The sequence below is a fragment of the Globicephala melas genome, chromosome 15, assembly GCF_963455315.2.
Source record: "Globicephala melas chromosome 15, mGloMel1.2, whole genome shotgun sequence".
NCBI lineage: Eukaryota > Metazoa > Chordata > Mammalia > Artiodactyla > Delphinidae > Globicephala > Globicephala melas.
The window spans coordinates 63,539,114-63,565,240 of record NC_083328.1 but is presented as its reverse complement, the minus strand read 5'-3'; the positions used below and the strand labels follow the sequence as shown (position 1 = coordinate 63,565,240).

General features: G+C 51.4%; 1 protein-coding gene across 29 annotated transcripts in view; it reads right to left on the bottom strand.

The window, feature by feature from the left end:
* EPB41L1 (erythrocyte membrane protein band 4.1 like 1) overlaps window positions 1–12,571 on the bottom strand; it is a 126,425-nt gene extending 113,854 nt beyond the window's left edge. For 28 of the 29 annotated variants that reach the window (XM_060284586.1, XM_060284595.1, XM_060284591.1 and 25 more), the window contains exon 1: window positions 12,435–12,571. The gene's annotated coding sequence lies outside the window, so the exon portion shown is untranslated. The remainder of the gene's footprint in view (window positions 1–12,434) is intronic. The other variant, XM_060284588.1, reaches the window with a different exon arrangement.
* Between the last annotated feature and the right edge of the window lie 13,556 nt (window positions 12,572–26,127).

The following is a 26,127-nucleotide window of genomic DNA, read 5'->3' as shown; positions in this document are numbered from 1 at the left end:
TAGCCTTTGCCACTAAATTCCCTCCTGTCCCAGTCTAAATGGCAAAGAATGGCCCCTAACAGGATAACCAGTGAAGAGGGGAAAGGGAAGGAAGTGGCATGGGCTGCACTGGGTGACGGTCCTGCACACAGGGCTTAGGGCGCTAGGGTACAATTCCCAACCCTCCCCACCCCTACCCAGCAGGAGGCAAAGCCAGCAAGGTTCACTGGCTGCCTGCCCTCTGGGTTGGGTCTCCTAGGCTCGGCGCCATGCCCTCCCCCACATCTCGCCCAAGAACACTCACCCAGAGGCCCCTGGACTAGGGCCAGAGCCTGTACTCACCTCCCAGGGTCACCTCAGCTGGAGTCAAGGGAAAGGATCCAAGGGGCAGTCCACCTCTCACCCCCCGGGGAGGAGGGGAGGAGCAGGCCCTGGCGGCAGATTCCAGAGTAGGGACAGGGTGGCAGGTATAGGCCAGAAAAACCTGGGCAGCTCCACCCCTCTCCTGGGGGGCACAGCTAGCAGTCAGCCCTCTCCCTGCAGCCTAACCAGGTGAAACTCTCGCCAGTTATTAGGTTTAACAATTAACTCTGATTGGTTTCCATCTCAGCAGGAGGCAGTTCCAGCAAAAAGTACCATCTGGGGCTTCCCTGGTGGCTCAGTGGTTGAGAGTCCGCCTGCCGATGCAGGGGACACGGGTTCGTGCCCTGGTCCGGGAAGATCCCACATGCCGCGGAGCAGCTGGGCCCGTGAGCCATGGCCGCTGAGCCTGCGCTCCGGAGCCTGTGCTCCGCAACGGGAGAGGCCACAACAGTGAGAGGCCCGCGTACAGCAAAAAAATAAAAAATTTTAAAAAAAAGTCCCATCTGGGGTAGATGGACTTGGAAGGGGATAGAGGGGAAGGGCTTGGTGTGAAGGGAGAAAGGGGTGTTTAGTGAAGCAACCCACTTCCTCCTTCTGGTCCCAACCTACCAGTGTGGGGCAGCTAAGGGGTGACAGCATAAGTTCTATAAGGTCACAGACAGCTCCTGGCACATAGTAGGTGCTCAATAAATATTTCTAATTAACAAATAAGGGGGTGGAGTGATGGAGGAGAAATGAAGGAAGGCAAAAGTTCACTTGTCCTGGGTCCTTGCTGAGACCAAGCTGGGCTGAGAACCAGGAGGGCAGCCACCCAGGACATGCCAGGCAATGGCTTTGAAGTCCCCCAGCCCTGGCGCTGCTCTTCCTAGCTGTGACCTTTGCAGCCCTCATTCTTCCCCATAAACAAGGGGTGACAGATAACACTACGGTATCACCTACAGGGCTGTACAAGGCCAGGCCCAAGAGGCTGGGATGCTCTGTGCCGCTGTAATATAGTCTTGTCTCTCGCTGCTTGGCAACAGCCTCCTCTTCTCAGGCCACCCCCTGAACTCCCCCACATCCCAATATTCCCCTGGATCCCACCTATGTGGCCCTTTTTCCTTTCCGGGAAGGAAAGCCCGGGATGATGACGGCTCCAGCCCACTCACATCCTACTCACCTGGGATCACACACACACCCTGGCAACCGACGGCTCCTAATTTGGCATTTGTTTGTCATTTACACCCCTCCTTGGGCCCCCTCCTCGGGCCCCCTCCTCACCCTCTTCCCCTAACCCAGGCCTACAAACGACAAAAGCCCACACCAGGCTGGAGCAAAACTCACTGTGGCCCGTTCACTCTGCGTCCTTGGGCGGGGCCTCCCGCTTCTGGACCTCTGCTTCCCATCTGTGTAATGTGGTGGTGAGGGGGCGTGGATTAAGAGATCGCTTCTCCAGATATTTAGAGATTCTGACATTTCTGGGATCAGTTTGCGTTTTAACTTCAGACAGACCAGAGTTCAGATCCTGGCCAGGGAAACAGGCAGCCTTGATATTATGAGAAAGACTCCGAGAACAGGCCCGCAGACGCCCGGAGCTACAGCTCACCCCTGAGCATTCTCAGCTCAAGCCTGGGCAGAGGGACAAAGGCCCTGAGGGCTCACTGGGCTCTCCTACCTCCACCATAAATCCCCAGCTTTTTATTTCTGCCCCACCTTTCCAGTCTTCTCTCTGTCGTTCTCAGTAGCGGCATCATGAGCTACCATTCCCCCAATTTCTTCTTGGTGAAACAAGGCTTGAAGCTCCCCCTCCATCTGGGGTGCTGACCCTAAGGCCCTTCTAAGTGGAGGTTCTAGAGCTGCCTCGGCTTCCACTCTGCCCTTTCCTGCATCCTGCCCGCATCGCTCCAAGAATGCGCCCCACTTTCCCATGCCCGGCCTGGCACTCGCCTCCTTTATCTCCACAGGGAATACCTGTCTCCCTGCACCCCACGGCCCCCTCCCACTCTTGCCCATCCAGCTCAAACCTCCAGCACGGAGTCTACACTGATCACTCACTCCTCAAGTCACTCAGCCATGTCTCTCCCAGACACTGCTCCCCAGAGGAGAGGCTTACCAGCCCTATGTGACCTTAAGACCCTGCAGACCAAGGAACTCCTGCAATTATTTGTCTCTGTCCCTCACCCTTGCCCCCCAGCACCGTGAGAACACAGTAGGTGCCTGCTAAAACAACGATAATAACCATTACCTGAAAAATAATGAATTATAATTGCTTATTGACCATTCATTCTTTACAATGCTCACATCTCAGCATTTTACAGGTATCATTTCAGTTCATCCTCCCAAGCCCCCCATAGACTTGTCATTCCTACCCCTTTGTCTTCAACTGAGGAAATTGAGGCTCAGAGAGGTGAAATGATTTGCCCAAGGTCACATAGCCAGGAGATGGCAGTCATAAGACTGGAATTTAAGTTCTTATCCACCGCCCTACTTGGCCTCCCTCCAATCCACACATAAAGGAGGGGATATGTGAGAAGCTGTGACCTGCCAGTGATGGGGCTATGGGGGTCCCATAGAAACCAGCCCAGCCCAGGGCCAGAGGCAGATTCCATAAATAAAACTTCACAACCTTCTATTAGGTACCTACTCTGTGCAAAGCCCTATGCTAGGTGCTGGGAGCACAGAATATTACATGAGACATCTGGAACTCACAATCTAGCAAGAGAGACAAGCCACGTCCCAGGATAAAGTCAAGAGCAAGCAGAACTTGTCCCCAGAGGAGACCCGATAAGGTGCTAAGGGAATGCAGAGGACAGCAAGACAAATCTCCCTGTGGGGTTGGGGACGGGAGGGCTCACAAGGCTTTGGGGGACAGAGGTTGGCATCTGAGCTGAGCCTTGACAAGGCAGGCTGGATTTCAACAGTGACTGGGGAAGGACGGGGTGTGGCATTCCTGGCAGAGATGAACCCAGGAAGTTGGGGCAAAGACACAGGTAAGCACTGGGCGTGTCCCAGGAGCCACAGCAAATGCATTCTCCAAGCCCCTCCCCTTGGCACTGGTCCCAGGTGTCTGGCCCTGAAGAGAGGCCACCATGAGCGTCCCCAGACTCCCAGGCAGCTGATTCATTCTGGTAAGCGGGCGTGGAAAGGGAGAGAGTGCTGAGTGCCTGGGCGCATGGTCTGCCAGTAGGGGCTCAAGGGGCTAGAATCCAGGCTCTGTACAGACTCTCTCAAGATGGGAGATGCTGAAGGGAGGAAGTGGCCCCACCAGAAGTGGGTGATGCTGGGGAGGAAACAAGGAAAGGGGCAAAGACTGTGAACTGGGCAGCAGTAGACCTGGCTTCCAGAACTACAGATCAAAGCTGCGTGGGACCTTGGGCTTATCCTGTCCAACCCTCATACTTACAGCTGGGAAAACTGAGGCCCAGATAGGGGAAGAGACCGGTTCGCAGTCCCTTCGCAGCAGAACCAGCCATGTGCTGAGAGGTAGGAGAAATCTGCCTTCAATGCTTCACTCTGCCATGACCCCCCAGCGACCTTCTCCAGTCATTAGGCTCCCACTCAACAAAACAGCCCTGAAGTCGGCAGTTCTGAACTTTTCTGGGTCGTGACTCAGAGACTCACGTGGTGCCTGTGGATCCTTTCCCAAGGACAGGGAACACTCTGAGAATTGTGCATGCCGTTTCGGAAGTTCACAAACATCTGAGACCAGCGTTCCCCCAGGGCAGTCTGAGAACCCTCTGTGTCCCAGTCACCTCAACTGGAACCTATTAAAACAGGCTGATTCCAGGGCCCCCACCACGTGGTGCTCAGCCGCTCTCCTTTTAGCTGGTTCACAGATTGAACATAGAGAGGGCTCTGTGGCTAGAAGTTTTAAAGCCACTGCTCATTAATCAAGGTCCCTTCTGGTTGAGCCACCTGCTCAAGCTGGCCCTGGTCATGGTCATGGTCGTGGTGAGGGTGAGAGGAGGCCCAGCAAGCTGACTGCAGCTGGCTAGGTTCTGAATTGACGTTCTGAGATCAGCAGCCCTGCCTGGGAGAGAGTCCGGACTCCTGGGCTGCACTTGGGGCGGGAGGAGGGTTCCTATCAACCCCAGCCTAAAGGCTCTTTTCCTCTCTCCAGATTCTCACTCCAGCCCTCAGCCAGGTCCGGCTCCCTTCCTTTTCCTTTCTACACAACTCTGCTCCTGAATCTCCGTTTCCTGGCTGCAGCCTCTGCCTCCCTCCCCTCCATCACCGAGCCTGACAGAGGACCTCCAAGCCCCCAAGCACCCTTCTGAGGAGATAAAACTATCATGCTTTGCAGATGATAAGCTCATTTAATTGGGAGACTCAAGATAATCAATGAAGAACTGAGGTGGCCAGTGACAAAACAACATCTAAAGAAAAAGCCAAGCGCCTGCAGTCCTGCCCTGTTACCTGCTCTTGACGCAGCATCTCTCCAACAGGTGGGCAGCTGCCTAGAACCAGAGGGGCTCAGAGCCTTGTCCTTCCTGGTAGGAAGGCCAGTCCCTGATGGGGTGACAGCATAGGTTTAGGAAGCAGGAGACCCCACTCTCTGAGCCAAGAATCTGTTCTCCAAATTTGAGCAAGTGTGCATCCCTCTGTGGACCCCTAAACGTTCTCACAGCCTCCATCCGGGGCAGTATAGGAAAGACTCCAGACCACCTGTGGGCTTTGGCTAGATCTGGCTTTAAATCCAACTGTGCCACTTGCTGGCTGAGGACTGGGTAGGCCTTGGGCAAGTTATTTAGCCTCCTTTAATAAAGTGGGGACCGTAATCTCTGCCTCACTGGGTAGTTGCAAGGATTAAAAGACGTAAGGCGCATAAACCACTGAGCACGGGGCCTGGCACATGGTGAGCCAATAAACATAAGCACTTGTTTATCAGTCACCAGAGCGAGCCTCTGACGAGGAAGACTCTAGGCTTTCTAATTCTTAGGTGGCCTCAAGCAACCCCCAAACCACCCACCGGAACTGGGTCTGGAGGCTTTATCTTTAGAGCTTTAACCCAGAGAGATGATGGGGAGAGAGAGGAGGGGGAGGTAGGGGAAGGGAGAGAAAGAAGACTGAGAAGAGGAGGGAGGAAGGGAAAGGAAAATCAAGGGTGGGGGCGGCCTGGCTTCCCCAGCTTGGGGGAAAGGAAGATGACTTCAGGGAAGCTGCCAACACAGGATAAGCCTTCTCTCCTTCCCGGAGCCTCCCCAGGCCCGCCAAGGCAAGGCTTAAAGGGACACAGTCTGCTGAGAAGCACCGCCCTGGCTGTCAGCAGGGACACTGAAGCCTTGGGTTACCTCCAGGCTCTGGCTCCCCACGCGGCTGCTGCCTGCCCATGACGGCCTCCTCCCCTGGAGCAGGCAGAGACGGCCAGAGCCGGGCTGAGAACAAAACCACTTGCCCATTCAGCCTGCAGAGGCACTACTCGCTCACTTAGGACTCAGGGACCCCCTTGTGGATTCTGATCCTGACTCAGCAGGACTCCCCCCACTGGGTCCCCACCTCCGGGTCCCATGCGGAGCCCTCTCCAGGCCTCTACCTGCCCCAAGGTCCTGCTTCGGAGGCTGAAGTTGCGACTAGGGAAAAAGCACCATTCAGACTCTAAACAGGAACCACAAACGAGGTGTTCCGATTGCCACTGACCAGCTGTGTGACCTGAGGGGTGTCACTTCCCTCAGAGCGTGTTTCCTTCCTCTGGCTAATGAGGGCAACGGAGGACGAGGAGTTTCTCTAAGGTTCTCCCAACTCCGACAGCAGCTATCCTACTGGTAGGATACCTTGGAGCACAAAGGGGCAAAGAGGACTTGCCTCAGAAGAGGAGTGTGCCGAGCTGGGCTCTGCTGAGAGTGCCGTGGATGTGGCAATGGCCAAGGGTTATTATGAAGATGACGATTATAATTTAAAAACACAGCCACAAACTCTAAAGCAGTTTACAAAGAGCTTTCTCATTATCCCCTGGGATTCACAATCTGGTGACTTAAGTAGAGCTGGACGATGATTATTCATATTTGGCAGATAAGGAAAGTGAAGCAAGATTTAAGTGGCTTGTGACTTCCCTGGTGGCGCAGTGGTTAAGAATCTGCCTGCCAATGCAGGGGACACAGGTTCGAGCCCTCGTCCAGGAAGATCCCACATGCCGCGGAGCAACTAAGCCCATGCACCACAACTACTGAGCCTGCGCTCTAGAGCCCGTGAGCCACAACTACTGAGCCCATGTGCTGCAACTACTGAAGCCCGCACACCTAGAGCCCATGCTCTGCAACAAGAGAAGCCACCACAATGAGAAGCCTGTGCACCGCAACGAAGAGTAGCCCCCACTCGCCACAACTAGAGAAAGCCCGCACATAGCAACGAAGACCCAACACAGCCAAAAATAAATAAACTAATTTAAAAAAAAAAAGATTTAAGTGGCTTGTCCAGGCTACTAAGTGCAGAGAAGGGGGAGTCAAAGCAGAAGCAGTAATTACGGGATGCCTGCTGTGCGTCACCTCACTAGGCTCACTCATATCTGTTATCTTGACCAAGTGTCACCACCACAACCCGGCACTGCAGGTGCTACTGTCCCCGTTTCAGAGAAGAGGACACTGAGGCTGAGAAAAAGCCTCATGGCTGCTCCATTGCAAAGCCTGGATTGGGACCTGGGCTTGTGCGACTCCAAGACCTGCAGTCTTTTCCATCTTCCTGTATGTACTGAGTTGAATAGTGTCCCCCCAAATTCATGTCTACACAGACGCTCAGAATGTGACCTTATTTGGAAATAGAGTCTTTGTGGAAGCAATGAGTTAAAATAAAATGAGGTCATGCTGGATACGGGTGGGTCCTAAACCCAAGATGACTGGTGTCCTTAGAAGAAGAGATGACACAGAGACACACCAGAGAAAGGGAAGAAAGCCATGTGACAACAGAGGCAGATGCAGCTGCAAGCTAAGGAGCTCCAAGGATTACTGGCCGCCACCAGAAGCTGGGAGAGGGGCACAGAACAGATGCCCCTGCCACCCACCTCAGAGCTTTCAGAGGGAACCAACATTGCCAACACCCTGCTTTCTGACTTCTAGCTCCACACTGCGAGAGAATAAATTTCTGCTTTTTAAGGACACCCAGATTGTGGTATTTCAATAAGCAGCCCTAGGAAATTAATACACAGTGAGTCCATTGAGCAGCAGACCTGAGACTCTTAAATTCCATTTTTCAGATTCCCACTCATTAGGCAGCCCTGGAGGTTAATGGAGTCCTGGGGCCCATGGAGGAGTCCTTCTCATCTCTCCTTCACTTCCCTGGTTCAGGCTGGCCTGAAGTCCATCAACTGGGCTTCTTCCATGTCCCAGGTGTCTAGCCATCCCACTGGGCCCTTCCATCACGCACATAAGCACCCTTTGAGCCCCGACTCCAGATGGACCATCCTCCCCCTCCACCCAGGCCAGCCTCTACCACCACCTGGAGAGCTGTGGTTTTGAAATGCAAATCCGATCCTTCCTGGCTAGCTTAATCTTCTTCCCTAACTCTTCACAACCTGTAGGACCCAGAGCCTGTGTCAGATCTGGCCTCAAATTCCTCTTTATCTCCAGCCACTCACCCCACCTGTCCCCACCCCTCACCGCCTTCTGCTCCAACCACATGGAACTATTTGTATTTCCCCTAACAAGTCGTGGTGCTTTTGCACATGCTGCTCCAACTACCTGGAAAGTAAAATCCAGCCCAACCACATTTACCTCCATGAACAGCCATACCTTGCCACCTTGTACATTGTTCATCATTACAGGTCTGCCCTGCACACTCAGCCTGGGAACACTGTTGTATTCATTTCTGTCACTGTAGGCCTAGGGCCCAGTATAAAGGCATTCAAGAATGTTGAACTGTGGAGTAGCCATAACAGTAGCAATTGCTACCATTTACCAAATATTTACTATGTGCTCAGCACTGTGCCGAGCATTCCACGTATGTTACTTCATTTCACTCTCAAGACAACCCTTTGAAACGGATGCTATTACTGATCCTGTTTTACAGGTGAGAAAATGAAGACATGAAGTCACTTGTCCAAGTCCACGCAACTAGTAGGTAGCGAAGACAGTGCTCCATACTCTAGCGCCAGTGCTAGTAACCGATGTTAGGTACACCATCCATCCTAATACCCTCATTTTACAGAAGAGGAAACAAGCAAGAAAGGAAGAGTGACTTGCCCACAGTCAGGTATCAAGATGTGGACCTAGATCTTTAGATTCCTTATTCAATGTTCTTCCTCTTCTCATTCTTGCAGGATCTTAATCCAGGAGGACACAGAAAACAAGGTAGGCTGTATCTCCTAGAGAGCTTTTTCCCGTCTCCCCTAGAGCAGAGCCCAGCATAGGCCTGGCCACACAACAGGGGCTCAAATCTATAGCCAGGCGACTTAGCAGTAAAAAAAACCAGATGAATCTACTTCAACAAAGTCTGAAGCCTGGGGACTTCCCTCGTGGTCCAGTGGTTAAAAATCCACCTTCCAATTCAGGAGACGCAGGTTCGATCCCTGGTTGGGGAACTAAGATCCCACATGCTGCGGGGCAACTAAGCCGCGCACCACATCTACTGAGCACACGCTACAACTAGAGAGCCTGTGTGCTGCAACTACAGAGCCCATGCGCTCTGGAGCCCACACGCCACACTAGAGAGAAGCCCGCGTGCTGCAACTAAGATCTGACGCAGCCAAAAAAGAAAAGTATGAAGCCTGCTTAGATATTACAATGTCAGGCCTCGAGAGGACAAAGGGTATCCTTTAATACCATCTCCCATATTAGAAAGTCAACCATTCAACAAATTTATTGAACACCAGTCATAAGCCAGACATGGTGTGGTGGCACTAGGAAGACTGATAAGCAAGTTTGTGCCCAGATGGCATTTTCAATCCAGTGAGGAGAGACAAACAACTAACAAGTTCATGTATAATTACTTATCTCATAAGTGTTATGAAATACAGGGAGCTATAAGAAGGTATAACAGGAAAAACTGAGTTATCTTAAAGGAGTTGTTGGTGAAGGCTCCCCTGAGAAAGTGATTCTTCAGTTGAAATCTGAAGAGTGGGAGTTAACCAACATAAGAAGCAGGGGGGGCTTCCCTGGTGGCGCAGTAGTTGAGAGTCCGCCTGCCGATGCAGGGGACACGGGTTCGTGCCCCGGTCTGGGAAGATCCCATGTGCTGCGGAGCGGCTGGGCCCGTGAGCCATGGCCGCTGAGCCTGCGTGTCCGGAGCCTGTGCTCCGCAACTGCAGAGGCCACAACAGTGAGAGGCCTGCGTACTGAAAAAAAAAAAAAAGAAGAAGCAGGGGAAGGGTGTGGTAGACGGAGGGAACAGCATGTGCAAAATCCCAGAGGCAAAAGAGCTCCTGCTGCCTAGATGAACTAAAAGAAGGCCAGAGTGACTGGTTTCTAGAGAGGTGGGCAGGCCTTGTAAATCAACGTAAGAAATGGAGAAACGAAGCAGAGCAGGGAAACCCCTTGCTCAGAACCTAGCCCAGAGCAGATGCTGTCAACAAGTCATTGAATTATTTTGTAAAGGCGTGATTTGTCCAAGATCACAAGGAAGACCTGGGACTTGAAGCCAGAACCTCTACTTGCCAGGTTAGGGCTGTCAGCTACTTCAGGTATGTGTGTGGAAGGGGGCAGGAGATGCTTTCCAGGTGTTTCATCCTATAGGAGGTTCCAGCTCCCTGCCTGCACCTCTCTTGAGCTCTAATGTGAATCAGGATTTCCTGTGTTTGTTAAAACATAGACTGCTGGGCCCCACCCCCAGAGTTATTGATTCAGTAGATCTGGCGGGAGCCCCAAGAATTTGTATTTCTAACTAGATCCTAGGTAACCCTGCTGCTGCTGGTGGGGTGACCATACTTTGAGAACCACTGCTCTAGACTAGAATATACGAGGGCAAGGAGGAGTGGTGAGTGGGGCCCATGGCCAGGATCCTTGGGAGCTAAAAGGGTAGATTCCTAAATGTGGGTAACAATGAGACAAACTCTAGCACTCTGAGAAAGGGAAGGGGACTCAAAGTCTCAGAATCCAGCCTACTAGCTGCTCAGCTAGGGAAACTGAGGCTTAGGGGGTTTAGACCCTTATATAAGAGAAGCTCAATAAAAATGTGTTGAGTGAACAGGTAAAAACATGAAAGGTTTGACCAAAGTCCAAAGGAAACCCCTGCACCAAATTCCAGGGCTCCTGAGTTGCAGACCAGAGCCTTTCCTACCCTGGGAAAGGGATTCAGGAAAGGGGACAGCAAGCTCAGCTTTCCCCCAGCTTCTGCTGCCTTCAGTAGGGAAACATTTTTAAAATTGCAAAAATCTGCTGTTGGCCCCCAATCCTATCACCCATCCACCCTCCTTCCTTTCACACTCCCAGCTCCCTCCCTTTACACTCCAAATCCTGTGCACTTTATCCTGGCAAGCTGAGTAGCAGAGGGGGAGGTGAAGTTCTAGGGAAGAAAAACTGGAAGTGGAGGGTGAATTCTTACACTTGGATAGCCTTCTTCCAGAACACTTCCTTCCTCTTGTAAGAGTCTCGGTTTCTATCCTCATATCCAGTCTAATCCCAGTCTACCTACATTTCAGTACCAGCATCTGAAACCCACAAAGCCGGGGGCTAAATTTCCAAACCACCTTTTCACCCAGTTTTTCTAAAATAGGGTGGCCCTGGACAAAATTTTTCTATCCTATTCCAGTTGGCAGCAAAATGCCACTTATCTTGCAAACCCACATGCACAGACTCACTAACATACAAACAGTTATGTGTACATAAAAACAAATATACTAAAACTCATTAAGAAACACATACACATAGACTTCAAGAGATGCATTATTCACTGTTCACTGATAAAATACATCTGCACCCCCAAATGCACAAGAAACACACACATGCACACATCTCCAAATGCATGCGCTGCACCGATACATGAAGAACGGAGTAAGACACACCCAGAGATCTCTCTCAAAGTAGACATCTGAGGGGGCGTTCCTTGGAGGGGGGGCACTGGCCCTTTAAGAGAGTGGTTCTCCCTCCTCCCTTCAGGGCACCTAAGGTGCCGCTCTACCCCAGGGAGCTGGGAGGGGTGAGGATGGGAGTGCGGCTGAGCTGGCCAGGCCCAGTCTGGCTCTGGCCGACTGTCCCCGCACCACGACAGGAAATGGATCCCTGAACCGACTGGGTCACCAGCCTGGGGACCGCTGTCTCCACCATCACCAACACACACACCCGGGCTCCAGGCAGGACACGCCCTCCGCTCCAGCGGGCCCCTCTGTCAGCCCGGCTCCCTCCGGCCCCCGGGGTGTGGCCGCCCACCTGCCGGCAAGGAGTCTAGGCCCAGCGGGGACGCTCCCGCCGCTGCCGCCGCCCTCTGCCCCGGCCAGGTGCCCGGTTCCCGGCGACGGCAGCGCTTCGGCCGCCGCCCCCACCCCTTCCTCCAGGCTGTGCGGAGACAAAGCCGCGCACACGCACACAGGGGCTACGCGGGGCTACGCGGGTGCACACCCGCCCTCACACGCGCACACACGGGGACTCACAGTGGCGCGCGCGCACACACACACACTCCGCCACAGGTTCCAGCCACAAGCGAAGCCACTGGCACACACCCTCATCCAAATGTACACACACTCGGCTACACTTTCAGACACACCCTCTCATAAACACATTCACGCATAGACGCGCGCACACACACCGCCCAGCCCAGACGCGCGGAGACACACAGGGCACACACCCTCTCACACACACACAGATGCACACCCGCTGCACACACGCACGCGCGCACACACCGATCATCCACTTGCACAGACCCACGGGCACACGCGCGCTCACACCCAGCACACACCCGGCGACGTGGACCCCGACACACATACCGCGCCAGCACTGAAACACACAAACCGAGGCCCGGGGCTCCCGGCTCGGGCGCCCGCCCCCCGCCTCCCGGCTCGGGCGCCCGCTCCCCGCCTCCCGGCTCAGGCGCCCGCCCCCCGCCTCGGTGCTGTCCAGCCCCCCGGAGCCTGCCCGCCGGCCTGTCAGTGCTCGAGGACGGGAAACCGAGCCTGGAGCCCTCGGTGATCACCCTCCCCACACACACCAGCCCAGACGCGGCGGGGTCCCCGGGGCCCGGAGGAGGCGGCTAACCTGGCTGCGGCGGCGCGGCTTCCGGGCGCTGTCTGTCCTCGGTCGGTCTGTCCCGCGGCCGCTCGGCGGGCTCCGAGGCGCACTTGAGCTGCGCACAAATGCCCCGCTCGCTCGCTTGCTCGCTAGCTCCCTCCCTCCCGCGGCGCAGCCCCCTCCCCGCCCGCCCCCCTCACCCGGTCTCCCCCCTCCGCCCCGCCCCGGCCGGCTCCCCAAGAGGAAGCGGCGGCGATCCCGGCCGCCGCGGCAGCCACGGGCGAGCGAGCGAGCAACCCGGAGGAGCGCCGCCTGAGCCGGGGCCGCGCGTAGGGAGGAGCCGCGCGGGCCCCTGGGGAGAGGAGGAAAGGAGGGGGCTGAGCCCTGCGAGCCCGCCTGGCGCTGGTGACCCGCCGCCCGCTCCCCAACGTGGGCCGGCGCCTACCTGTGTCGCCGCGGAGCTCGGAGGCCGGGGCGAGCGGCGGGGCGACGAAGAGGAGACCCCACCCTGGGCCCCCTTGCCCTTCCCGTCCCAGCCCGGTGGGCTCGGGCCCCGCCCCCCGCCCCCTCCTGGTCCCAGCCAGCGCCAACCTCGGTTTTCCCTGGCCCAGACGCCTCGGCTCTCGGCCCGGTGCCCCGGGCTAACCCCACGGCCCGGCGCCCAGCTCGCCGGCCTCCTCCACCTCCAGCCCTGACCTGGCCGACGCCCACCCGCCTCCCCGCCGCCCTCCCATTGTTCCCGCGGCCCGAGCTCGAGGAAGACCGCGCCGCGCATTCCAACCCCACCTCAGGTGGCGATACCTCTGGACCCTTGGGGAGGGGACCCCCAAGGGCTGGACCCTGGCTCTGGGCGCCGACGCCCACTCTCCACAATCGCAGGCACGCCCAAAGTAAAGAGCTTTCCTAAATTAGAGTTAAAATCACCACTGCCCTTATAGGTGCTCCTTCAGGTCCTAGTAAAGACTGAGGCTGGGGGGCGGGGAGGAACCACCCCAAGGTCAGCAAGCCTGAGATAGCAGCGAGGAGAAGGTGGGGAACAGATTAGGTATCCACATTACATAGAAGAAGAAACGGGGAATTCCTGCCCAGGGCTCCTGGGACAGGGACAGGCCCTCCAGAGCTGCAGGGAATAATGAGCCTGACCTCCTTTGTTAGATACTACATAAAACACAGAGACGTGGAAGAAGCACTTTCAGAGGTTTTACTGGATGAAAAGGCCTACTAAGTGCAGGAACTCTCACCTACTTTGTCTCACTTAGCCCTGACCGTGGTCCTATGCAGCAGCTGTGATCATCCCCATTTTATAGATGAAAGCGTGTCCTAGGTCTCTCCAGCAGGCAGCGCAGAACCAAGATGAAGCCCAACAATTATTCAAGTTCTTCACTGCGATCCCCCCTCCAGTATAGGATACTAAGTGCCAGGTGAGCAGCTAAGAACATAAGAAATCAAGGAGGGCAGGCCTAGTTTGGGCCTGGAAAGACTTCCACAAACTAAAAGAGGGCAGAAGTGAGGGCACTGAGACCCCAAAGCAGGACTGAGTATGGCTTGTCCAGGGGAAAATTATAATTAATCATGAGAACTAATCATAGCTAATGTGTTTGGAGCACTTACTGTATTTCAGGCACTGTTCTAAGAGCTTTACTTGCACTAACTCATTTAATTCTATAACAACACTGTGGGATGGAGGTTATTTTTTAGGAAACTGAAACACAAAGATATTACATAGTTTATAAAGTGGCAGAGCCAGGATCCAAACCCAGGAAGCTGATTCCCAAGCCTGCACTTAACTACCACAGGCCAGAGAGAAGCAGGCCTGAATGCGAGGCAAAGGCATTTGAATTCTTAGGGCACCCACCGCAGCATGACTCTTTACTTGCCGTCTTCTGTCTCGCTATGTGTACCCAGTACACAGGGCCTGGAATATAGGCTCATCTGTTAAACTATTGCATGACTGAGGCTGGAGTGCAGAGGGCCGTGTGCAGGGCTTGGTTGCAGCTCTGTCTGCTGTGCTGGGCATTTTTATCAGTGGTTTTAGATGAAGCAGAATAAGGCATGAAACGCTAATCATATCTACAGCCATCAGGAAGTTGGGAGGGCCCTCAAACACTCCAGAAACCAAAATTAGTTTCCAAAAGGTCTCGGCAGCCTTGGAGCTGAGCTGGAACTAACAAGATGAGGTACCACAAGGGATAAATGTAAACTCCTGCCCTTCAGTCCAAACCACAGCAGTCCCACAAAACTTTCTGGGATGATGGAAATGTCCTAAATTGGCGTTGTCTGATGTAGTAGCCACTAGACACCTGTGGCTGTTGAGCCCCTAAAATGTAGCTCCTACAACTGAGAAACTAAAATTTTAATTTCAATTAATTTTAAAATTTTAACTTTTTTTTCTTTTTTTCTTTTTAAGTACTTTAAATGTAAATTGTCACATGGGGCTAGTGGCTGCCATATTGGACAAGTGCCCAAAATACAGGGTAGAAAGAATCCAGATTAAGAGCAGTTCCGGTGAAAATGACTTACAGGTTTGAATTGACCTCAAGCTCAACAATGCAATGTGGCTGCAAAAAAAGAAAGAAGGAAGGGAGGGAAGGAGGAAAGAAAAAAGGAAGAAGAGGAGGGACTCCCCTGATGGCGCAGTGGTTAAGAATCCACCTGCGAATGCAGGGGGCACGGGTTCAATCCCTGGTCTGGGAAGATCCCACATGCCGCGGAGCAGAGCCTCTGTGGTTCTAACTCTGTTAGCCTCTGTTAGAGGTTCTATGCTGCCCTGGGCTGATCACACCTGGACCACGGGGCTCAGCTCAGCCCCACGTTCTGAGGAGTACACTGTCACACTGGAGCAAGTCTAGAAGAGACCAGATGCTGAGGACCTGGATGCCATGTTGTGTGGTGAATGAGTTAACTATCCTTGAGAAGGTAAAGCACTGGAGGATATAGTGGCTGTCTCCAAACGTCTGAAGGGCTGTCATACAGAAAGGGGATTTGATTTGTTTCTTATCATTTAGGTCTAGTAAACAAAATTAAAAATTCTGTGAACCCCTAAGCCCCCCTCTCCATGTCTAATTCCTCTTTCTGTTCCCCTCAGCACTTAATCCACCCAGGACCTGGCTCATATTAAACACAGATTTGCTGACAAATGGATGTGAAAGAATTCCACTCAGCTCAGGTGTGTGGACATCCAGGAGGAGAACTTCAGCTTATTATAAAGATCTCTAACAGTCAACACGATCCAAGAAAACAATGGACCACCCTGGGAGTGATGAACTCCCTGCCAATAAATGTATTCAAAGAAAGATTGGGTCTTCAACTGGAGGCTGAACTAGGAATCAGATGACCCTTCAAACCGAAAAATGAGCAAGTTCTATTAGAAGGGGAAAGACAAGATCAAGGCCATGCTTCCAGACAGTTACCTGGCTGTATATATAGAACAGATTGATATGAAGGGACCAGAGGCAGGGAGGACCAGTTAGGAACCATTGCAGTGGTCCATTAGGTGGCAGTGGGAATGGAAGGCCAAGGACAGGTGTGTGGTGACAGAAGCACTGGCCCTGGGCTGGAAGTCAGGAGCTACAGGTTTTAGTTCTGCCTCTGCCATTAACTTATTGTGGAGTATGGGGTAAATCCCTCCCCTTCTCTGGACTTCAGTTTCCCCATCTGTGAAATGCAGAATAATCTCCAAGTCCCTGCTAACTCTGGATTCTGTTTATGGGAAAGAGATTATGAAGGCTAACTGGGAAAATGTAGTAGACAGCCTTTATACACTTCAAAGGAACAATATCACTAGGCTCATACTATCATTGTTATTACAAAGGCTGCCTCCCCAGAACTTGGTGACTAGATTGGTAGGAATGGACAAGAAGGAGTCAATGGACTGCATGTGTAGGGCGTGGGCTCAGGGGACAAGGACCTCTGATCTTTGGGGAGCGTCAGCTAACCTCTCTACTCCTCCCCGAAGATCTGTGAAGACAGCGTGCTGTGTGCTGTCACCACATGAACTGCTTCCTCATTCCTTTGAGCCACACCTCATACTTGGCTAAGGGAAGCAATCAGTTCTAGGAAAAGTTAGACTCTGTTCCCCTCCTTTTAATGTTCCCAAATGACACCGGTTGTGGTCCTTCCCTTAAATAATAAGTATCATCTACGCATATGAAAACAGCCAATATTATTGAGCACTGTGTGCTAAGCACTTACATAGCTTTCTCACCCTGGGAGGTAGCTCTAATTATTATCCCCATTTTATAGATGAGGACACCCGTGGCTCATGGAGATTCGCAATTTTCCCACAGTTGCATAGTTTATGAAGGGGATTCCAATACAGGTCTGTGTGATGTCAAGGCTGCATTCCTAGAGGCTTCTAACATTTTACTATGTATTTTTACAACAGCTTAGGGAAGAGGGCAAGATGAGTACGGTCTCTAGGGTACAGCTGGGAAAACGGAAGCTCGGAAAGGTTAAATTAAGTCACTTGGACAAGTTAGTAAAGGCTTTCAATGTGCAGTTCACACTCTTTCCTGATCTCTGTTCCTCTCCTATGACCCAGCAGTGCTTTCCTCCTTCCCTGCACCTTCCAGGGCCTCCCCAGTCTTCCTAGGCCTGATCGGTAGGTACTTGCCCAGACCATTTAAGAGAAGGACTTTTACTTGTCCTTTTTCTGGGGCATGGGGAGGGAGGAATTTCTGAAAGGTAAAAGTTAGCTCCCATCTCCTCACTCACCACCACCAGCCCACACACACCCCAGCCCAGGGCCTTGAGGTGACAGTGCTGAAGGCTTAGAGTGAGTCACGCAGAGCTGACCTGCCAGTCACCGGAGCATCAGGTGCTAAGCTTAGGTTAGAAGGGTGGAAAAGTAGGCCAAGTGTTCTCATCCCCAGGAGCACGGCCCAGTTGCAGCTCAGGCCCCCCCCCCCACATCTCATCCCCAAATACTGCAAACCCCGGAGGCAGAGGAGACGTGAGAAATCAGAATGCATTCCCACCCTTCAGAGGGGATAGGACAGTGAGTACAAAATAATATATATTTATAAAAAGTGATGGGGGTACGTGGTGACGAATTCCAAGGAGAGAAGTTCACAAAGGAGTTGAGATCACAGTGGAGTCTTAAAGGGTAAGTTGAACATGCAGAGGTAGAGGGGCACTCCAGGCTGCAGGAACGCACAGGCAGAAGCGCTAAAGCTTAGATGTATTTGCACACCATCTAGCAGGCAATAGGGAGGTATGGAGTGCACTATGGATTTGAGAAAGACTGCCTGAGTTTGAATCCTGGCTCTGTCCCTTCTCAGCTATTTGACCTTGGGCAAGTTACTTAACCCCTCTGGGAGAGATATCATTGTCTCCTATTATTTGCTCTCCCCCTTCCCAGTAAGCTTACACATTCTAGCCAGTTGCCATGTGACTCCAGAGGAAGGAGTACACTTCCCCAGACCAATGTCAGACTTGATCACATGACTTACTTTGGCCAGTGGAATTTGAGCTGGAGAGATATATGCCAGTTCTAGGCAGAAACTTGAAGAACCATTGCATGTTTTTAGTCTAAAATCAAACTCTTTAATCTCTGCCCTGGAATGGCATGACCTGGATGGGGGCTGTGCCTTCAGCCTGGACCTTAGAATGAAAAGATGCAGAAAGCAGAGCTGTAGCCAACACACAGCTGCCCCACAGCTATCTGTGTAATCTGAGGGAGAAAACTTTGTTGGAAGCCACTGAGATTTGGGGGTTGTTTGTTATCACATCATAACTTAGCATAACCTAGTGATTTTAGTAGTACTTACCTCATAAAACTGTTGTGAGGATTAAATAAGATGATCTTGTGAAAAATGTATAACCATTTCATCAGAAATTGCATTATAAAATGATCACTCTGCCCATACATATATGGACATTTGATATACAACAGAAACGACATTTGCAAAAGCCTCGCAAAGGACGGTGTCACAGGTTGAATAGTATCCCCCCACAATTCATTTCACCTAGAACCTCAGAATATGACCTTAGGACTTCCCTGGTGGCACACTGGTTAAGAATCCGCCTGCCAGTGCAGGGGACACGGGTTCGATTCCTGGTCCGGGAAGATCCCACATGCCTCGGAGCAGCTAAGCCCGAGCTCCACAACTACTGAAGCCTGCACTCTAGAGCCCATGAGCCACAACAAGAGAAGCCACCACAGTGAGAAGCCTGCTCACCTCAACGAAGCATAGCCCCTGCTCACTGAAACTAGAGAAAGCCTGTGTGCAGCAACGAAGACCCAATACAGCCAAAAAAAAAAGAATATGACCTTATTGGAAATAGGATCTTTACAGATGTAATTAGTCAAGGATCTCAAGATGAACTCATCCTGGATTTAGAGTGTGCCCTAAATCCAATGACTGCTATCCATATAAGAAAACACGTAGAAACAAAAAGAAGGCAATGTGAAGATGGAGGCAGAGACTACTGTGATGTGTCTACAAGCAAAGGAACACCAAGGATTGCTGGCAAACACCTGAAGCTAGGAGAAAGGCATGGATATTTTCTCCCTCCCCCCATGAGGAACCAACTCTGTCCACACCTCGATTTTGGACTTCTGGCCTCTTGAGCTGTGAGAGAATAAATTTCTGTTGTTTTAAGCCACCCAATTTGTGGTAATTTGTTATGACAGCCCTAGGAAATTAATACAGATGGATTATTTTTAAGTGATACTGAACAATTGGTTATTCATTTGGAAAACAATTAAATTGGATTCCTACCTCATAGCATACATAGTAATAACCTGTTGGATTAAAGACCTAAATTTGAAAAGCAAAACCTTAAAATCTTTATAAGTATCTAAAGAAAATCATATTTAGGACTTCAGGGTACAGAGGAATTTCTTAAACAAGACATAAAAATCACAAATTGTATTACTCTGGGTTATCCATAGAAATAGAACCAGTAGCATATATATTCTATATATCTATGTCTATATCAATAGATAGATAGATAGATTTATTATAAGGAATTGACTCCTATGGTTATGAAACCATGCGACTCGGATGGGACTTGAACCCATAGGCCAGGACTCGAACCCAGCCAGAACCCACCGTCTTTTTTTTATATATATAAATTTATTTATTTTATTTATTTGTGGCTGTGCTGGGTCTTCGTCGCTGCGCACAGGCTTTCTCTAATTGCAATGAGCGGGAGCTATTCTTCACTGTGGTGCTCAGGCTTCTCATTGTGGTGGCTTCCCTTGTTGTGGAGCACAGGCTGTAGGCACGTGGGCTTCAGTAGTTGCAGCATGTGGGCTCAGTAGTTGTGGCTCGCGGGCTTAGTTGCTCCACAGTATGTGGGATCTTCTTGGACCAGGGCTCAAACCCGTGTCCCCTGCATTGGCATATGGATTCTCAACCACTACACCACCAGGGAAGCCCAACCTACCATCTCTTAATTGAGATCACACACTTGGTCTCTGGACTTAATGAAGCTCAGGTTCTTTATGTCTCATCGCAGAAAGAATTCAGTGAGAGACAAAGTGATAGGTAAGAAGCGGATTTTTTTTTTTTTTTTTTTTTGGCCGATTTGGGTATCCGTTGCTGTGCACGGGCTTTCTCTAGTTGTGTCGTTGTGGTGCGCGGACTTATTATGGTGGCTTCTCTTGTTGCAGAGCACGGGTTCTAGAGCGCAGGCTCAGTAGTTGTGGCACACGGGCTTAGTTGCTCCGGGGCATGTGGGATATTCCTGGACCAGTAATCAAATCCGTGTCCCCTGCATTGGCAGGTGGATTCTTAACCACTGCGCCACCAGGGAAGTCCAAGAAGTGAATTTATTTAGAGAGAAACACACTCCACAGACAGAGTATGGGCCATCTCAGAAGACAAGAGGCCCTGAAATACGGGTGGTTAGTTTTTATGGGCTGGGTAATTTCATAGGCTAATGAGTGGGAGGATTATTCCAACTATTTCAGGGAAGGGGTGCAGATTTCCAGGAATTGGGACACCGCCCATGTTTTGACCTTTTATGGTTAACCTCAGAACTGTCCTGGTGCTAGTGGTGTGTCATTTAGTATGCTAATATGTTACAATGAGCATATAATGAGGCTCAAGGTTTACTGGAAGTTGAATCTTCCACCATCTTGGACCTACTTGGTTCTAACTAGTTTTTGTCATGTCCTATGGCTATGTCATTCTTTTATTTTTAAATTTTATTTATTTATTATTTTGTATTTTTTAATTTTATTTTTGGCTGTGTTGGGTGTTCCTTGCTGCACGCAGGCTTTCTCTAGTTGCGGTGAACAGAGGCTACTCTTCTTTGAGGTGAGTGGGCTTCTCATTGTGGTGGCTTTTGTTGCGGAGCACGGGCTCTAGGCACACAGGCTTCAGTAGTTGCAGCTCATGGGCTCTAGAGCGCAGGCTCAGTAGTTGTGGCTCATGGGCTTAATTGCTCCGCGGCATGTGGGATCTTCGCGGACCAGGGCTTGAACCCGTGTCCCCTGCACTGGCAGGCGGATTCTTAACCACTGCGCCACCAAGGAAATCCCGCCACCCTTACCTCTTTTCTTCTCTCTTTTATTTCCTGACCCCCTTCCTGCTCTGTGCACAGTCCCCTCCCTCTGAGGGCAAAATATGGGATAAAACAAATCCAAATCAAACAGCTTCTAGATCTCATCACAAGAAGCCCTCAAAGTGGGGTGGAAACAAGACGGGGAAGGAATCCTGGAGGCAGAGAAGAGGCTGCTTAGCGACTGCTGGTGAATCCACGGAGAGTACTGTGTCAGTTACCTACCTCCAACCCACGCCTAGCTCTTCCTTTTCCTGCCTGTGATCACAGAATTTTGAAACATCAGAACTGCAAAAGTCTTTGACATTCATCTACTCTCCATAAGTTTGCCTCCATAAGTTTGCAGCTGGGAAAGTGACACAGGGGCACAGGAAAGGAAAGCAACTGGCTATGGTCACCCAGCAAGTCAGTGGCTGAGCAGGAACTAGAGTACTAGGCCTCCTGACCTCCGACCAGTGACTGCACTTTCACCTACGCCACACGTGACCTTCCTTCCTGTGGTCACTAGTCCCTCCCCTTGATTCCTACCCACCAGGTTTGGGAGGACATCTAAGCATTCCCAATCTGCCCTCCCATCCCCCACCCCCCAAACCCCACCCCCGAGTGAGCGCAGGGTCCAGTGAAACAGGGGCAGAAGGGACAACCCACGTCAGAAGGGAGGGCCAGCCCTAAATCCTAGGGGCATATTTGGCAGTGGTGGGAATGGTGAAAGTGTCGCTCTGGCCTGCAGGGGGACCAGTCTCCTCTTTGGAGAGCTCCATTAGAAGCAGCCTGTGTTTCAGCAGGCCATCCTGGCGGGACCCCTCCTTGCCCTCCCAGCCTAGCTGGCTGCCTGGAGGACCTACCTCACTTCCCCAGCCGTGGACTTGCACAGAGGCCACCCAGGCGCAGGATGGTCCATGACTGCCGGGGGCGGGTGGCGGGGGGGGGTGGCGTGAGGAGGAAGGGTTTCCAGCGGCTCCACTTTCAGTCCTGCTCCTCTGCTCCACAAAGGGCCACTGTCTGAGCACAGAGGGACCCTGGAGGGAGGCCTCCCAAGGTGCTCGGCAACAGGGCCGGGTTTCATCACGCTGGGCCTCCTGGCCAAGTAAACATCAGGGTAGGAACAGGCCCAGCAGTTTCTGCAGACAGGGTCCTGGCTCCGGGCTGGCTCAGTGGCATCCTCACCCAGGGCTTCCCTGAGACAATAAGGAGGGCCAAGGTCATATACCCACTTTTCTCCAGAAATGGAGTCAGGATAAGGAGCTGGCTCTATCTTAGTCCACTTCCCATTGTTCAAGGAGCAGAGAACCATCCTATTCCCCTCTTAAGAAGTAGATGTTTTACAAGAAATTTTAAAATTCGTTCGGAGGGAAAAGAGAGCTCCATAAGCTTGAGTAATCAGGGAAGACTTCCTAGAGGAAGTGTGATTTAGGTGTGATTCTGCCGCAGTGTGTAGGTGTAGGTAGAATCTCCACAAATAGACAGGAAGGAGAGAGGTATTTCAGACAGAGCACAGAACTGGCAAGTTGTGGTGTCTGGAAAGCAGCAGCATTTGGGGGTAAATGAAGAGACCTACCTGACTAGGGTAGAGAATTAACACAGGAGAAGGTGGAAAATAAGGCTAGAAAGTTTGGTTAGGAACCAAACCTCAACTAGGCTTAACAGCCATGTGGAGGAGTCCTTACGGTTTCCAAGCAGAGTGGTGATGAGGTTCTAAAGGCAAAATTTTTGAAAGCTTAGTCTTAAGATCTTACAAAAGAGGCCTCAGGTTGAGCCTCAGTCCTCTGGGAGAAGTTGGGCTGGTTATGGCCTCTCTTGGGCTTGGTTTCTTCATCTTTAAAATAAAATCGTTATACCAGAGAATCTTAAGGCCCTTTCCATCTCTAAAGTGCAAGGATTCTCTAATGGGGCAACATGGACTATAGAAAATGAAGGGAGGAGAGGCCGTGGCCACACCCTGGACGCCTCTGGGCTGCATTTCTGCAATGATTCATCTGCTTAGAGCTGTCACTGCCACCACCACCGCTGCCAGGCACTATGCTAAGTAGTTCCTTTTTTAAAAAACTTCATTTTTGTGAACAGAAAATGCATGTACATACTGCAAATTTTAACTCATAAAAAGATATATGTATGGTAAAAATAAATTTCCCTCCTTCCCCTCTTTCCAGTCACCCATTTCTTGTCCCGCTGTATCCTGAGCGTGCTTTCACAGATAATCCATGCATTTTTAAAGAGTCTATAGATTCTTTTTCTTTATGCAAATGGGAGCATACTAGACACACCGTTCTGTACCTTGCTTTTTTGACTTGAAAATTCTGGAGATCTTTTTCTATGAGTCTATAAAGAGCTGCCTCATTCTTCGTATGGCAGGACCATGATTTATTAAACCAGTCCCCTATGGAGAGATATTTAGGGTGTTTCTTCTCTATCATAAACAATGCATCCATGGATATCCTGAGCATACATCATCCAGCATATGCTGGAATAGGTCTAGGCCTACAGGATACATTCCTAGAACTGAACTTATGTGCTAACTTCTTTATATGACTTAATACTCCCAAAAAGAGTTTAAAGTGATCGTCATTATACTGATTATGCAAATGAGGCACAGAAAGATGCATTCACTTGCACAAGTCACGCAGCTCTTACATAGTAGAGTTGAGATTCCAATGTGGACAGTCTGACACCAGAGCTAGCACACTCAATCACTCCACTAGTGGTTCTGAAACCTTAGTACACATCAACGCCACTGGGAGGGCTTGGAAAAACAGAGAGTATTAATCGTTTCTGATTCAGCTCATCTATGGTAGAGCCCAAGAATTTGCATTTCTAACAAATTCTTAGGTGATCACTCTTTGAGACCCACTGCGCTATAATAGCTCTTCCACCTTCAGCTGTTCACGTTGTCCAAAAAGAAAGCAATTGGTACTCAGTAACTGGCCGTGATAGGACCAGAGTTGAGAGGCACAGACAAGGATTCCTGGAGCCCATCTATCTAAGCTCTTTGAAGGCCCTGCACAGTACCTGGCACATAGTATTCAATAAATACTTGTTGAATGAATGAATAAGTAAATGAGGTATAAGTACTCCATGCAACTTGTTGCTGTCTCTTCTCCCAGCCCCCTGAGAGCCCCTGCCCTGGGGTAGCTCCACTGCCCACACTGGCTGAGATCCAGCTTCATGTTGTGAGAGCCTGCTATGGACTGAATATTTGTGTTCCTCCCCGCCCCAAATTCATATGTTGAAGCCCTAACCTCTGATGTGATGATATTTGGAGGTGGGACCTTAGGGAGGTAATTAGGTTTGGAGGAGGTTTTGCAGGTGGGGCCCCCACAATGGGATTATGGTCCTTATAAGAAGAGGAAGAGATCAGATCTCCCTCTCTTTCTCCACCATGTGAGGACACAGTGAGAAGGTAGCTATCCGCCAGCCAGGAAAGGGGCCTCATCAGGAACCGAATCCACCTGCACCTTGATCTTGAACTCTCCAACCTCCAGAACTTTGAGAAACAAATGTGTGTTGTTTAAGGACTCAGTCTGGGACTTCCCTGGTGGCGCAGTGGTTAAGAATCCACCTGCCAATGCAGGAGACACAGGTTTGAGCCTTGGTCCAGGAAGATCCCACATGCCACGGAGCAACTAAGCCCATGCACCACAACTACTGAAGCCTGCGCTCCTAGAGCCCATGCTCTGCAACAAGAGAAGCCACCACAATGAGAATCCCATGCACCGCAACGAAGAGCAGCCCCTGCTCGCCATAACTAGAGAAAGCCCGCACGCAGCAAAGACCCAACGCAGCCAAAAATAAATAAATAAATAATAGTTAAAAAAGAAAAGAAGAACTCAGTCTATGGCATTTTATTATAGCAGCCCAAGCTAACTAAGACGGAGCCCTGGGGAGCAGAGCTGTTTATTTCCTCCCATCCCTCCCTTGGCTTATAATGAAATCAATGAAGCTGCTAGACCTCTGTTATTGAAGAAAAGGCAGCATCTTAGAATGCTAGAGCTCGATTGAGATAAGCTAGTCCAGTGCTCTCATTTATTATTGTTAATAGCAAGAGCTATAATTCATAGCACACCCATGCACTTGACATGCTTACTTTTTCTTTCCCTCTAATCTAATTCCCTGTATTTCCTTTCCCCTTATTCTAGTACACAGCCTCTTCTTCCATTCCATGCAGTTGATGTGGCCAGCACACACACACACATACACACACACACTATGGGAAAGATTTAAATTCGGGAATCTGTGAGGAGACCTGAGCTCTGTGGGAGGGCCCTGCTGCAAGAGCAGCAAGACACTGACAGAAACATCCCACAAACAGGAAGAAACAAAGTTTCCAGGGTCATGCATTGTGGCAGCCACACACCAGCCCACCTCCGCCAGGTGCTGACTCCGTTACAGTATTATATCCCTGAGCTCAGGGCCCTGAGGACCCCGACAGCTTCTCCCAGCTGCTCCCTACCTGGCCTGGAATCCTGCTCCTGCTGCCTCCCTCTCCCACGGGCCTCCATCCTGGGTTCCCTTTCCTGTTGGCGGCCTTGTTATGGACACTCCCCACCCCAGGCCAGACTTATAGCCGAAAATGTCTAGGCCCCAGGCCCCTGGACAAGTAACACTTCAGAAGCCATTTGTTGGGCAGCTGGAGAGAAGGAGGTCATCAGGGAGAGAATTTCAGGGGCCAAATCAGATTCAGTTGGTCAGCTGGACTTCAGGCAGCAATCTGACTCAACTGACATTATCGAATGTAGAGGAGGCGGCCGTCGGGCAGGTGTAGCCAGACACAGACGCTGTCCATCGAGCTGAGTCAGGCAGAGGTGGTCAGGAAGGGACAGTCAGGCGGACTCCGTCATTCAGAACCCGGCGCCTGAGATCGTTAGACTCGCACGGGCAGCCAGCACCAGCCAGCCGCAGCCTCGGCCACCGCAGTCTGGCAGATGCGGTCGGTCCACCCATCCGGCGGGCTGATCCCACCTGTCAGATGGCCAGGCAGGCGGGCCGCACCAGGCCCAGAGACTGCGCAGTCAGGGTAGCCAGCCAGCTTGTCAGCCAGCGGTCAGGGGACTCGGGCAGACGCGCGGGCCCGGCCGTGGTCACCATCAGCTGCTCAGGCTGTCTGCTTAGCCCACACAGCAGAGCTGGGGTCAAAACGTTGGCACAGAGCTATCAGTGAACGGGTCAGTCGGTCACAGAGGGCCTCGGTCAGTCAGATACAGCTTGTCGAGCA